The 12,845-nt window shown below is 40.5% G+C and overlaps 1 protein-coding gene across 6 annotated transcripts in view; it reads right to left on the bottom strand.

Annotated features, from left to right (window-relative positions):
- PLPPR1 (phospholipid phosphatase related 1) overlaps positions 1-12,845 on the bottom strand; it is a 564,480-nt gene that overhangs the window by 151,843 nt on the left and 399,792 nt on the right. The window lies entirely within an intron of this gene.

Below are 12,845 nucleotides of genomic sequence, written 5' to 3'. Positions count from 1 at the left end.
CACTCTCCTGTCTTTTAACTGCTTGCCAAGGCATGTAGAATGCAAAGAACATTTTACACACCAAATGATTTCTATCCTAACAGTTTTAATGCTGTTTCATTCATGCTGGCATTTCAAATACCTGTAAGTAACTCTTGTTACTGCTAAGACTGTTTCTCAAGTCTATCTTTCTAGAACTTTTTTTTTTTTTAAGATTTATTTATTTGACAGGGAGAGACACAGTGAGAGAGGGAACATAAGCAGGGGGAGTGGGAGAGGGAGAAGCAGGCTTCCCGCGGAGCAGGGAGCCCGATGCGGGGCTCAATCCCACGACTCTGGGATCATGACCTGAGCCGAAGGCAGATGCTTAACAACTGAGCCACCCAGGTGCCCCTAGAACTTTTCTAATTGAAGCCTGATCCCAAGGGATTTACATTACAGCTAAACTCGAATTCAGTTGCATAGTTCTGTAGCATGATTGCATCTACCTGGTGGCCAAACTTAGAGACAGGAGATAACATGTACCATAATCCTTGTGTAATCATTCAAGACCTAAGAAAGTTCCAGACATTGGGGGGAACCCCAAAACCCTCAAAACCCCCACCTAAGTACTAGAATTCCCTCGTGCATTTTTTAGAAACTTGTGTCCTGCTCACTTTTAGGGCAGTGTTGATTAACCTTTATCTGTCTTAAAATTATGACTACAATGTCATAAGACACTACCAGCCAAATAGTCTAGAAGGAATATAGTTATGGAGAGCCAGAATAATCCCATTACACCAAATCTTTTCTTATGAAACCTCCCAAGCAAAGGTTCAAAACCAATAATCAACATGGATATAGTACTTCTTATTAGCAAGGTTCTATTCTGAGCACTTTAAATCCTAGCATTCTGTCAACAACCCTATGAGGTAGGTACTATTCTTATCAGCATTTTACAGATGGGGAAACTAACCCAAAGTGAGGTTGAGTGACTTGTCCCAGATCACACAACTAGTAAGTGGCAGAGATAAAACCTGAGCCCAGGTAATGTGAGTATTGAGTCAACAGTTTTAGTCTCTTTGCTAAAAGTTTCTTTCAAAGCAAAGTTCTTCACTACCTGTTTCTCTAGGACTCAGCTCCCCATCTACAAAATCAGGTTAGAATGTGTACCTTTCTCAAACTTTCAAGACTCCATGGAAAGTGAGCTAAGAAAAAGAAGGCAAGTGGTGGCAAAGCTTTCATACCCATGAGCTGATGCCAACGTCAGAGAGAGCAAGAGAAAGAACATTCAACAGAACCAAACAGCTTCTTGTCTACAGAAGAGTCCGCAGCCTTGCTCCCTCTAGCCTGCTCTCTGCCCTCGCCTCTCTAACAGAGCTACTGAGTCCCGCTGCCTCTCAGGTGGTCCCTTTAAAGCTGATGGCCCTGAACAGATACACCTGGGCCTGGGAACAGTGCTTGCCTTAGGAATTAGAAGCTTGGTTTCCACACCTGCCTTCACTTCTTTGAAGCAAAGTTATTGCTTTAGCTGTCTTCCTGCACTTAGTTTTTAATGTGACAAAATACTCTTCTCGAAAAATCAATGGAAGGATTTGAGAGATCAGGTCGTCTCATTTACACAAACACACAGTTATTCCAGAATGAGTTTACAAGAGCATTTTAATAGTTTTTTTTAAATACCATGAAGTTCTGGTTAAATAATGTGTTTATCATTAGTACATGCACAGTTGGCCTTATCCAGAATAAGAAGGGGAATGGGAGCCATTACCCACATATTAATCCTTAAAATTATTTCTAAAATTAATATGAATATGTGTCACAATAAATTTATGATGTATGAAGTGTTATCTATATTTTACAGATATGTAAACAGAGGACCTTAGAAGTTTAACCCATCCAGGGCTTCATGTATAAACAGTTAAGTGGCTAAACACATTTAAAGTCAGACTGTCTAAACCAAAACTCATACTCTTCCAAGTACTTTTCAGTGCTGTTCAATTTATCAATTCCCACTTTGCCCCCGATACACGTGCTCTGTATTATCCTATTCTCCACTTGGAACATCTGAACACACACATATGCTGCTAATTCAGTTGAGCACAAATGATGGAGAATTAAGTGGATAGGTGCCCAGAAGTGATTTTGTATTATTTATATTTTCAAGTATAGTCTGCTCTCTCTTTGCTAATTGCTTTATTCTCAGTAATTGGTTGAGAATCAGCAAGAATTAAACCAAGCTGAGAAAGTTCTCAATAAATGTGTGTCTCATTAAAACAAACAAAAAAAAAGATCCTTCACAATATGGAACCTATAATGGCTACCATTTATGCCAGTCTTTTATCTAATTTAATTTTTATAACATTCCTGTGAGGTTGGTATATTATTAGTTCCATTTTATAGAAGAGGAGACTGAGGTCTAGGGACACGGAGGAACTTGCCCAAGGGTTATGTAGCTCCTAAGAAGCAAATCTTGGATCACATCAAGATTCTGACCTAAGTGCTCTGTCTGACCTAAGTGCTCCCAATCTGCTCAGTGCTCCTGCATGCTGGTCTCAAAGAGAAAGCTTCTCACCATGGAAACATGGAGGCAGTGGGACACTGAAGGGAAAGTGGTGTATGCAGAATAGTTTCAGTATTCTTTTGTTATTTTCTTCAGCTTTGTGAGGTATAATTGACAATAAACAGAACATATTTAAAATGTAAATTTGATGACTTTTGACATATGTATATACCCATGAAACCATCACCATAATCAAAATAATGAGCATATCCATCACTCCAAACAGTTTCCTCATGGCTTTTAAAACCTACCCCTCTTGCCTTCCCATCCCTAGGCAACTACTATGTTGTCACTGTACATGAGTTTGTATTTCCTAGAATTTTATATAAATGGAATTATACAGTAGGTACTCCTTTCTTGTCTGGCTTTGCATTCAGTATAATTATTCTGAGATTTATTCACGCTGTGTGTATCCATAGTCTGTTCTTTTTAATGGCAAGTGGTACTCCATTGTATGGCTATACCATGATTTGTTTATCAATTCGCCTGTACATATTTGGGTTGCTTCAAGTTTTGGACTATTACAAATAAAGCTGCTAGGAATATTTGTGTACAAGTCTTTGTGTGAATATATGCTTTCATTTCTCTTGGATAAATAACTAGGAATAGAATGGTTGGATCAAATGCTAGATGTATGTTGAACTTAAAAAAAATTTTTTTAAAACTTCCAAACTGTTTTCTAAAGTGGCCTGTACCATTTTACATTCTCACCAGCAGCAAATGAGAGTTTAGCTGCTCCATGTCTTGGCCAACATTTCGTATGGTCAGTCTTTTCAATTTCCAGCGAAGATGTCTTGGGCCCCTATGGCATGCTGTGCACTGTGCAAGAGGGCACTGGACATTGAGGAGTTGGAGGACGAGGGTCTCTACCCTGCAGAGTTCTCAGTTCCCCTGGGGAAACCAGTGAAGCAGTTACAGCTTAGTATAGTAGTTGCCTTTAGTACAGTTGCAGATCTCTATCTACGAAATATGAAAATATAAGACGGATTAATATGATAAGATAGGCTAAGATACCTAAGTATGATAGAAAATGAGTTAAAGGAGGAATATAAGAATATAGCATTACTAAGGATAGTCAGATTTAGCTTCTGGGAATAGATCAATTTTGCAGCAACCTTGAGAGAACAACAGGATTTGTATTGTTAGAAGAAAGAGATGGTGTTTCAGAATCTTCTATTGACTGGGTTGACTTGGGTCAGTTATGTAACCTCTCTGTTCCTCATAACAGGGGGTTATAATGTAAATGGCCACGTCCAACCATAAGATAGAGTACTATGAAATCATCTCCTTCCAAAGTTTTCATCAGAGAAGTATATCAACACTGCAAAAAGCATGGATTTAGTTAAAGAAATGAATTATTACCTACATATTTTGAAAGATAGCACCTATTAACTTGGGCACATCAACAGAACCAATGCCACCCTTGTACTCAGCTGAGTGCCAAATGCAATATCCACTTGTTGCTTTTAAGGAAGTGTAAGTTTACCACGCCTTCAGAGCTGCAATTGGAAACTGAGTTTGGCATTTGGTAAACTGTCTGCCATAGATTGACTCAAATGATACAAAGATTTGGAACAAGTAGATAAGATCATAATTACATCTCCAAGGAAAAATGATTTCTAGTCACTTAAAAAAAAGCATTCATCCTTTTAAAAAAAAGAAAGAGCTTCTTTGATTTAAAAAAAAAAAAAAAGCTATAGGGATAAGGCTGGGAAGAATCATGATTCCAGTGAGGTTTATTTTCTTTGGAATTTCTCTACAACTGGATGTTCTGATTGTTGTTCCATGTAAGCCATAGAACTTTTGGTTCTTCAATACTAGAGGTCCCAGTTTTTTCTTTAAATATATCTCCAGACACAGCACCCAGGTTCTCAAAGAAACTTCTCACTATCCCGAAGTGCTTATTCTTTTCTAGATCCCCATAAAAATCCCTGAACTACTCTTTCTAGACATTCTGTCAACCTTAATCACCATCTGCGCCCCAGCCCAGTATCCCCTGCAACATGTCTGATGTGGTTCCATTCTTCTTTCTCTCTCTCCCTACTTCTTGCTGACCCTCTTTGAAATGATCCTCCAACTATCAACTTGCTATCACTCCACTCATACCCATCCCTCCCCGAGGACCCCCTGCTATCTCATGAGCACCCATCCATCACTGGACACACTACATTGATGGCAACCCACATTTGCCCTTCTTGGCAGGACCAGACCACGGCTGTCTGATCTCAAAGCTTGGAGGCCTCACTGTGAAGATGTTCTACTTCTTAGTGTCTTAAATGCCTTGGAACCGACTTAAGCATTCCTCATTTGGAAGGACTTCCAGATTTATAATGTTTGGTCTCAATTTTAGAGCATGGAAACCTATTTAGAGTTTTGAAAATATACGGATACATTGATTTTGCTTATAGGGCTTATAGAAGGAACCCTCCACAACAAAGTCTTTGAGGGGCTTCAGGAACACCAATACCTTGACATAAGCCCAGGTGAATCTATCATATTGAAACTAAATTCAGGTCTAAAGGACAGAATGCTATTATGAGGCCCTAAAACATTGCACTTAAGACAAAGCCAATTATATTAAATGTCACTATTTGCAATTCTGGAAACATATATAGAAAAAACTGGTCTAGCATCCACGGACAGACCTGATAGCCAGCAGTCTTTGAGAGTAACCAGGTGCCAACTAGGTATTAGAAGGAAGAGGGGTTAAGGGTTCATGGAGATGGAAGGAGCACACAAAGGCAACAACTCCAATTCAGACTTTACCCTGGGTCAGTTTTCAAACAGGCTACTTTTTCATAGAGATACCAACTGTCTCACAATATATTTAATTAAGAGGATCTGTTCATTCTGATTAGCTACAGAAATTATTAAGCAAGATTGAAATGAGATATAACTAGTTTGAAGATATGACTCTACAAATAACTTCTAGAATATATTTCTTTGAAACTGTTTTTGTTGTGTTGTGTTTTTTTACTTATTTTATTTTTTTAGAGAGAGAGCTGGTGTGTGCACATGAATAGGGGAGTAGGGAGGGACTGAGGGAGAGGGAAAGAGAGAATCCCAAGCAGGCCTCACGCCCAGTGCAGAGCTCCATCCCATGACCCTGAGATCATGACCAGAGCCAAAATCAAGAGTCAGAGGCTTAACTGACTGAGCCCACCCAGGTGCCCCTGTTGTGTTGTGTTTTAAATTGAATATTCACTTTCAAGCTTGCAGGGATTTTTATTTCAACTTGTTTTTTTTTTTTCCTAGCCTATTAAGGAAGAAAAAATAAGCTTGATGTAGTTTGTACCTCTGTGAAATGAGAATCATCACAAAGTTGTTTTGAGATGAAAAGCTCTTAGAACAATGCTGGGCATATAGTGAGTGCAATTAACTGATTGCTAGTAATATTATGAAAACCAACAGTTGTAGACAATGTCAGTGTTTGTGCAACAAAGGGAAGACGAACAGGTTTTAAAATGCTTGGAAAGGGTATACATCTTTATGATGTACGACAGTGTTCCTGTGGTGAGATTAGCCTTCAGTGACAGATCAGGGAAGACTGCCAGATAAGATTCCTTGTTATGGCTCAGATGCTACTTCTGTAAAATCCCCCTATGCACATTCAAAGCAAATTGCAAGAGCTAACCTGGAAAACAAATGAATACAAAGCAAGTTTCAATGTCTGTTTTTATATAAAGGCAATAAATATCAGAAGGCTGACTGTTTGGATGTGCTCCAGCTTTGCAGATAGCACTGGGAAATGCTATGTCCATGGTCCTTGGGATGACTCTGGGCTCTTGGCTCTTTAAAGTACAAATTAGTGGAATTACTTAGCCACACTGGGATGGTCCTGTTTGTAATCATTCTTCAAACAGCTTGCCTAGTACATATTATCCTTTATCTAAAAGAGACAGACTTAGCTAGGATCAGCAAGGGTGTGAGCTGCTACCTTCTGAAAGAATTCATTGTTTGCACTTGCCCACACTCAATTCTCAAAGCATAACCAGTTATACAAATCTTGTGACTCCTATAAATCTAAGGCAGTCAATTATATTTCACCTTCCCTGAGCACCCCATTCCCTCCACTTGCTGCCACAGGCTGTGAGAACCGACAGGCTGGACCCATGTTCTGAGGTGAACGGAAAACGAAGCTGAGCTGTGTGTACCCTGCAGTCATGTATAAAAAAATGACAAACTGTTCCTTGATCACAAATTACTGTTGTAAATGTTGTTACTTGTGACTGAAATGCATGATATACTCAGAAGGCCAGAACTTTGGCAAGCATAGCTTTCAATTCTTTATTAAAGGCAGCCTGGTGTGTTGAAAAGACAGACCTTCAGACAGATCTGGCTCTGAATTTGGGCTCAGCTATGATGTGAACTTAGGTGACTTAAACCCTCTTGAGTCTCAGCTGCCTTCCCTGTGGAATGAAAATACACCTTGCCTAGTGGGGTTGTTGTGAGGATTAAAAGACATAGAATGCCTGGCACAGTATCTGGTATATAGGAGTTCAAAAAATGCAAATTTATTCTGTGTAGGTAAAAAGAAGCTAAATACTGTTTCTTTTTTAAAAAAAATATTTAATTTATTTATTTGAAAGAGAGAAAGAGCATGAGCAGGGGGAGGAGCAGAGGGAGAAGCAGGCTCCTGGCTGAGCAGGGAGCCTGATATGGGACTCGATCCCAGGACCCTGGGATCATGACCTGAGCCAAAGGCAGACGCCCAACGAACTGAGCCACCTGGCGTCCCTAAATACTGTTTCTAAGATGTATTGCACCATTCCTCTGGCTAAGGCTCAAGCATCAGTCAGGACTTGTAAGAAACCCATTCTAGAAGGCCACAATCATTGTGTCCCAAATGCTATAAAAGACTTTAAAAACAATCTGAGTATCAGAGAGAACCAGTGTTGATAAGTGGCCTTCCAGCCTCTGCCTACACCCCAGTGATTGGAGTTTGCCCCCTTGTGAATCTGTCCCATCTGTCTTTGTGCAGGTTCAACTGTTAGAAAATGCCTCTTTAAACTGGGCCCAAATGTGTCCCCCTGTAATAATTACCAACTGATGGATTCTGATTCTGTCCTTTAAGCCACCAAGAATAATTCCAGTATGCCCAACACCAAAGATGTGATTGGGATGATGAGATGAAAGAGCCACTAAATCCTGGATATAACAGAACAGAGGGGCTCCTTAGGTTGTATTCTCTCCCAGGGCTCAGAGATTCTGAAGCCAAGTGGGTTGGTAACTGAGCTAACTGATCCTCAAACCTTTCCTTTGGTGATGACCCCACACTTACAACTATTGAAAGAGGGAAGAATAGGATGGTAACTATTTCCTTTGTTCAACTGAAGAAATGGTGTGGTCCTAAGATAAAAGAAGGGATGGTGCTGATTATATAATAGGCACTCGCCCCTCCATTCATTCATTAGCACGAGCTACTGACCGACTATGGAAAGAAGGGCAAGGGTAAGTCATTTAGAAAGACAACTTACCAGTCAATGAGGCTCAAACCAGTAAGGATATTCATGATGTTTCTTTGAGAATTAGTACACTTAGATGATAAAAACATAAAGACATTGATAAGCTACATTAGCCAATGAACTTCGGGAAAATTAATAGAACATCCAAACATTCTCTCTTTTAAATAAGTCACAAATTCTGTCAGTAACCCTAACCATCAAGGCCAACAATAGGAACTCACAACAATTGATTCCACTGGCTATTATAGGTAGGGTGAAAAAAAAAAAGAAGAAATTGTGCGAGATTGAGAAGATTTCGTTCCACATCTCTTTCTCACACTTTGCAAATGATTATTTTTATTATTGTATGTATAAAAAATATCCTTTTTGTCCTGGGAAGCCATATAAGAGGAAGCTGGACTACTACTTTAGATGTGAAAATGTGGGACTTAAACTTGCCACCAGAAAGAACCCAGAGATCTCTCTTAGCCACTAAGCGAAAACTCAATAAAGCAAAATAAAAGTAGGGAGGGACAACTCCTAAATTCTGTTAGTCATGACAGTAAACTGAGGCTGGATGGCCACAGTGAGGCTGCTGTGTAGCCAATGAAAACCTGAGTTTTTACATCCACAGCCGGTTGTAGAACAAACAGATGAGACAGAAATGGGTGATTTAGGTGGAGAGGGTTTTGGAGAAGAGGATGGACAGAGGCTTTTTCCAGAGCTCAGAGCCACTGCATTCTGTAAGCAAGTTAAAGGCTTAAAGACTAACTGAGGTTCCCTTTGAGGTCCTCTAGAAACCGTGTCTCATCTACTCACCAAAAACTCTGGTTTGCAGAAGGCAAAGGGATTGTGTAATGGTGCTAGGCTGGTCCTTTCTCCACACACTCAAAGTTCCTAGTTTCCTTTTGGCGGTCCCCAAACTATTTCAGGCTTATCAGGGGGACAGCTCCTCAATTTCTCTACAGCCCAACCTTCCCCCAAGGGGCTACTGGCTTTTCTTGGTTGCCTAAGAACTCTCCCTGTCAACTCTGTTCTCCTTTCAGAGACATCTGGTAGTTCAATGACCTCCAGAAGGAAGTTCCTTTAGGAGAAGCTTGACCTTGCTCTGTAGCCCTCTGCTACCCTCTGCTGGCCAGGGTTTGCTCTTCAGCACTGGACGTGCAATATGAAATGGTTTCACTATAAGCATCTCCCTGGAGACCAGGTTGGGCTTCCACATTGCCAAAGCCCATACCACCAAGGATACCATAACATGGAGGAAAGCACCACTCTGAATGCCCCAACTTAGGTCGCCCTTCAAAGAAGAGGTACCAGCCTTTTTTTTTTTTTTTTTTTTTTAACTAAACACATGCTAAGTGCTATGTACAAGCACATGGTAAGCCTGGGAAGACAAATTGAAAAAGGTCAGAGAAAAAGGACTCTCAGGAAGCTTCCGGTATTTCATGGCAAATTATAGCTGACCCATTCCCCAGGGCACCATTCTAACGTAGAAAAAGATAAGTAACTCACTACCTGAGCCCCAAGCCCTTCAGGAGTTTCTGGACACAAACTTTTCATGAGATGTCAACCAAATCTGTACTTTATCTTCAATCTTCATGTCCTTATCCCTTTTTCTGAAGGCAAAGTCTAAGACACAGGGTCTACCTTCAAGGGATTTCACAAATGGAAGGTGAAGACAGTAATGGAAAAAAATAACGTGATGTGACGAGAGCCAAGCCATGTGGAAATGAGGAGGAAGCAATTAATTAAGACTGTGGGGATAAGAAGCAGCATTTAAGGGTGGTCTTCCTGAGACAGAAGTCTCACCATACTGCTTGCTTATTTAAAAAGAAAAAGAAAAAAGAATTTTTATGGCTTTCCATTGTCTATAAGCTTGAAGCCCTTTGCATGGTCTGGAGTAGGCTTCATGGTCTTTCCCCTACCTTCCTTACAGCCTCGCTCTTTGCTCTCTATCATCTTCTGGTCCAGCTGAAGATGCATCATCATCTCAAAGAATATATAGCCAGAATCCAGACAGAGAGAGAGAGAGAGAGAGTTCCAGGCATCCCTTCCCAGTTCATGGGACAAATCCTGGATCTTCTGTGCTTCACTCTCCTCAACTTCTCTTCATCTCTTGTTCCATTTACTCAGCTCTCCCTCTAAACCCTGTTTCCAGGAAAGCAAATTTGGCCTATAGAGTATGACTTCAGACACATTCTATCTCAGACAGTTACGTTCTTTCTCTTTAGCTTCCTCATATCAGCCCCACTAAACCAGGATCCCCAGAACCCAACCAGTAGCACCTCTGTCCCTTCTGTGAAGTGGCATTTAAAATTCTTGAATGTTATTGCCCAGGGCAGGTCATGCTTGCCTTTATTGGCTTCTTGCCTATCCATGTCCTAGGATGTTAGTAGCAAATCAAAACTGTTACAGCTACACTGTCAAATTACTTGGGTAATTTCTCTGGATAAGCTTCTACCTTCTACTCTGAACATTTGATCTTTTGCCCGTTGGCTGCCATCTAGATTGCTCCTCGAAACTTCCCCCTGGAAACCATTGCTGACCTAACATTTGTCTTGACAACACTGGACAAATAGCCTTTGGGCAGGAAACCCCCCATATTCTAGGGCCCCACTTACTTAAGAAGAGGGAATCAGACAACTAATGTGAGGATGAGAATACTGGTAAGATTAGGTCATGTTTATTGAGTGCTCCTGATGGGCCAGGCTCCATGCAGGTACGTGATGCCTTCTGATCCTCACAACTAACTATGGAAGGAGGTGTTCATATCATCTCCATTTAAATAGAAGGAAACTGATGCTTTAGAGATTAAATAACCTGCCTAAGGTTTTCACGCATCTGATATCAGAGCCTGCACTCTTAAGCACGTTTTTTCCTGCCTGCCTGCCTAACAGACAGGAAGTGTTCCAGCGCTATCTACTGGATCGTCTAGATGATATTGACATTTAGCCACAAAGCCACATTGGGATTTGTGGTCATTCCTCAAGAATCTTCAAAGTTTCATGCTTCTACAAAAACTTCCTTCTTGTTCTCCGGAAAACTGGAAGGACTTGAATAAAGTCCAAGAGTCACTGTTAAGTAGTAAGAGGACTCAGCAAAACGTGAACAGCCTTAACCGAGTGACTTACTATTATTGGTGCTGTTATTATCTCTCCTAGCTAAATCTGAGGGAATTCTACAAGGATAAGGGAAGCAAGAAATCCCTCTCATTAAGATGAGATGCAGCTAAGCGTACATTCACCTTATATGATAAGAAGCATAATGTACACATACATATGGCATAAATGCGTATTTCACCATTGGATCTTAAGTCATGGTTGTTAAAAAGGCTATTATGCAATATATTTTTTTATGTCTCTTACATCTCTGATTTTTCCTAAGTTGGATTCCTTGCCCTCTCTTTTATTCTCTAAGGGAGGAAAAGACACATCCTTCAACCTCAATGGGCAATTTGTTTTAAAAGTAAAATGGGAAAGTATGATGAGACCATGTCTATTTTGTTTATTATTGTAGCTCCAAGTGTTTGGCCAATGGAAGAGCACTTGATAAATAATTGCATAATTGAAATCAGTCACCATTTCCACAACTATCACAACCACCCTCGTAGGCTAAATTTATGCAGGTTGCTGATCCTCTGTGTGAATCAGCCTTGCAGCCTAGATATATATCAATGTTTAGGCTCCTGAAGCTCCATTTGGAAAGAAGAAAGCCACCTCCTAGGAGTGCGCAGGGCACTTCATTTCACTGGGGCCATTGCCAGACTCTGAACCCTGGGTCTCGATGCTGTCTCCCTTGCTGATTTTGTCAAAATTCCTATTTTCAGACTCCTGTCCACTTTTTAGGACACCTCCATCGCTCCTTACCTGACCCCCTATGTGGCCACCCAAACTGTCCCCATGTCTGTCATCTCACTTCCCTCCCCTGCCACTGCCTCTTTCTCCTCCTCCAGTCGGGCCTCCTCCCCCCTTCTAGTAAGAGATCTGCTCCAGGTTCCAGGACCTGCTCTCCTCCAAAGCCTCTGAAGCTCACCCTTCCGTGCCTGCCTTCCATTGCCGATGGGCAGAGACCTCTCTGCAATTCTGCCACAGAACCAAAAGGGCCACAGAGGCTGGAGTTTCTGCAGAAATATGCAAATTACTTTTTTAAGTTTTTTGTGAAAAAAAAAAAAGTGCATTTGTCTGCCAACAGTCCAGGGGCTTGATTGCTTTTTTTATTTTTTTCATTTTGGTTTTTGCTTTTTTTTGCATGTGAAAAAGCTTCAGTGTCAGCATAAGATGGAGTCTGATTTTTTGCTGTTCTTTCTTACCACCACCAAATTTCCCCCCAAGCACACTGAATACTGGCATATTTAAGAAGTTATAAAAAATTCCCATTAGGAATGCAAATTGGGGTTCCATGGATACATTTGAATTCTGATTTGTAAAGATCTTGGGATGATAAATTTGCTAGTTCATCTGATAGGAAAGTGAGTGATCCATTTCCTGCAGAAAAATTAAAAACATAAATGATAGTCACATATCCCTTACTCATATCACTTTCTTGCTGCTTCTCTAAAGACCCAACATCACTTATAGAATACGAAGGCAAAAATGTACAAAAACACTGACCTGGTTTTGTTTAGGTTTGGTTTAGTACTGTTTTGATTTGAGTAAATCAGAACCAATACTCAGGATTCTCACTGGAGGCTACTAAAATATCCTTTATGGAAAGAAGCATTAAAATGCTTAAGGATTCAGCAAAAGAATAAAATTCTTATCACCTCCTCTCCCATTTCTGATTATCATTCTAGCACCTCCTAAACTTGAATGTCCCTATCTAAAAAACAGTCAAGCTTGAAGTTTCCAGGCATATATAACTGTCTCAACAAATATTTAGTC

Source organism: Phoca vitulina, unplaced genomic scaffold (assembly GCF_004348235.1).
Source record: "Phoca vitulina isolate PV1807 unplaced genomic scaffold, GSC_HSeal_1.0 scaffold21, whole genome shotgun sequence".
NCBI lineage: Eukaryota > Metazoa > Chordata > Mammalia > Carnivora > Phocidae > Phoca > Phoca vitulina.
Note: the sequence above shows the minus strand (reverse complement) of the source record. Positions and strands in the feature narration are given on the sequence as shown.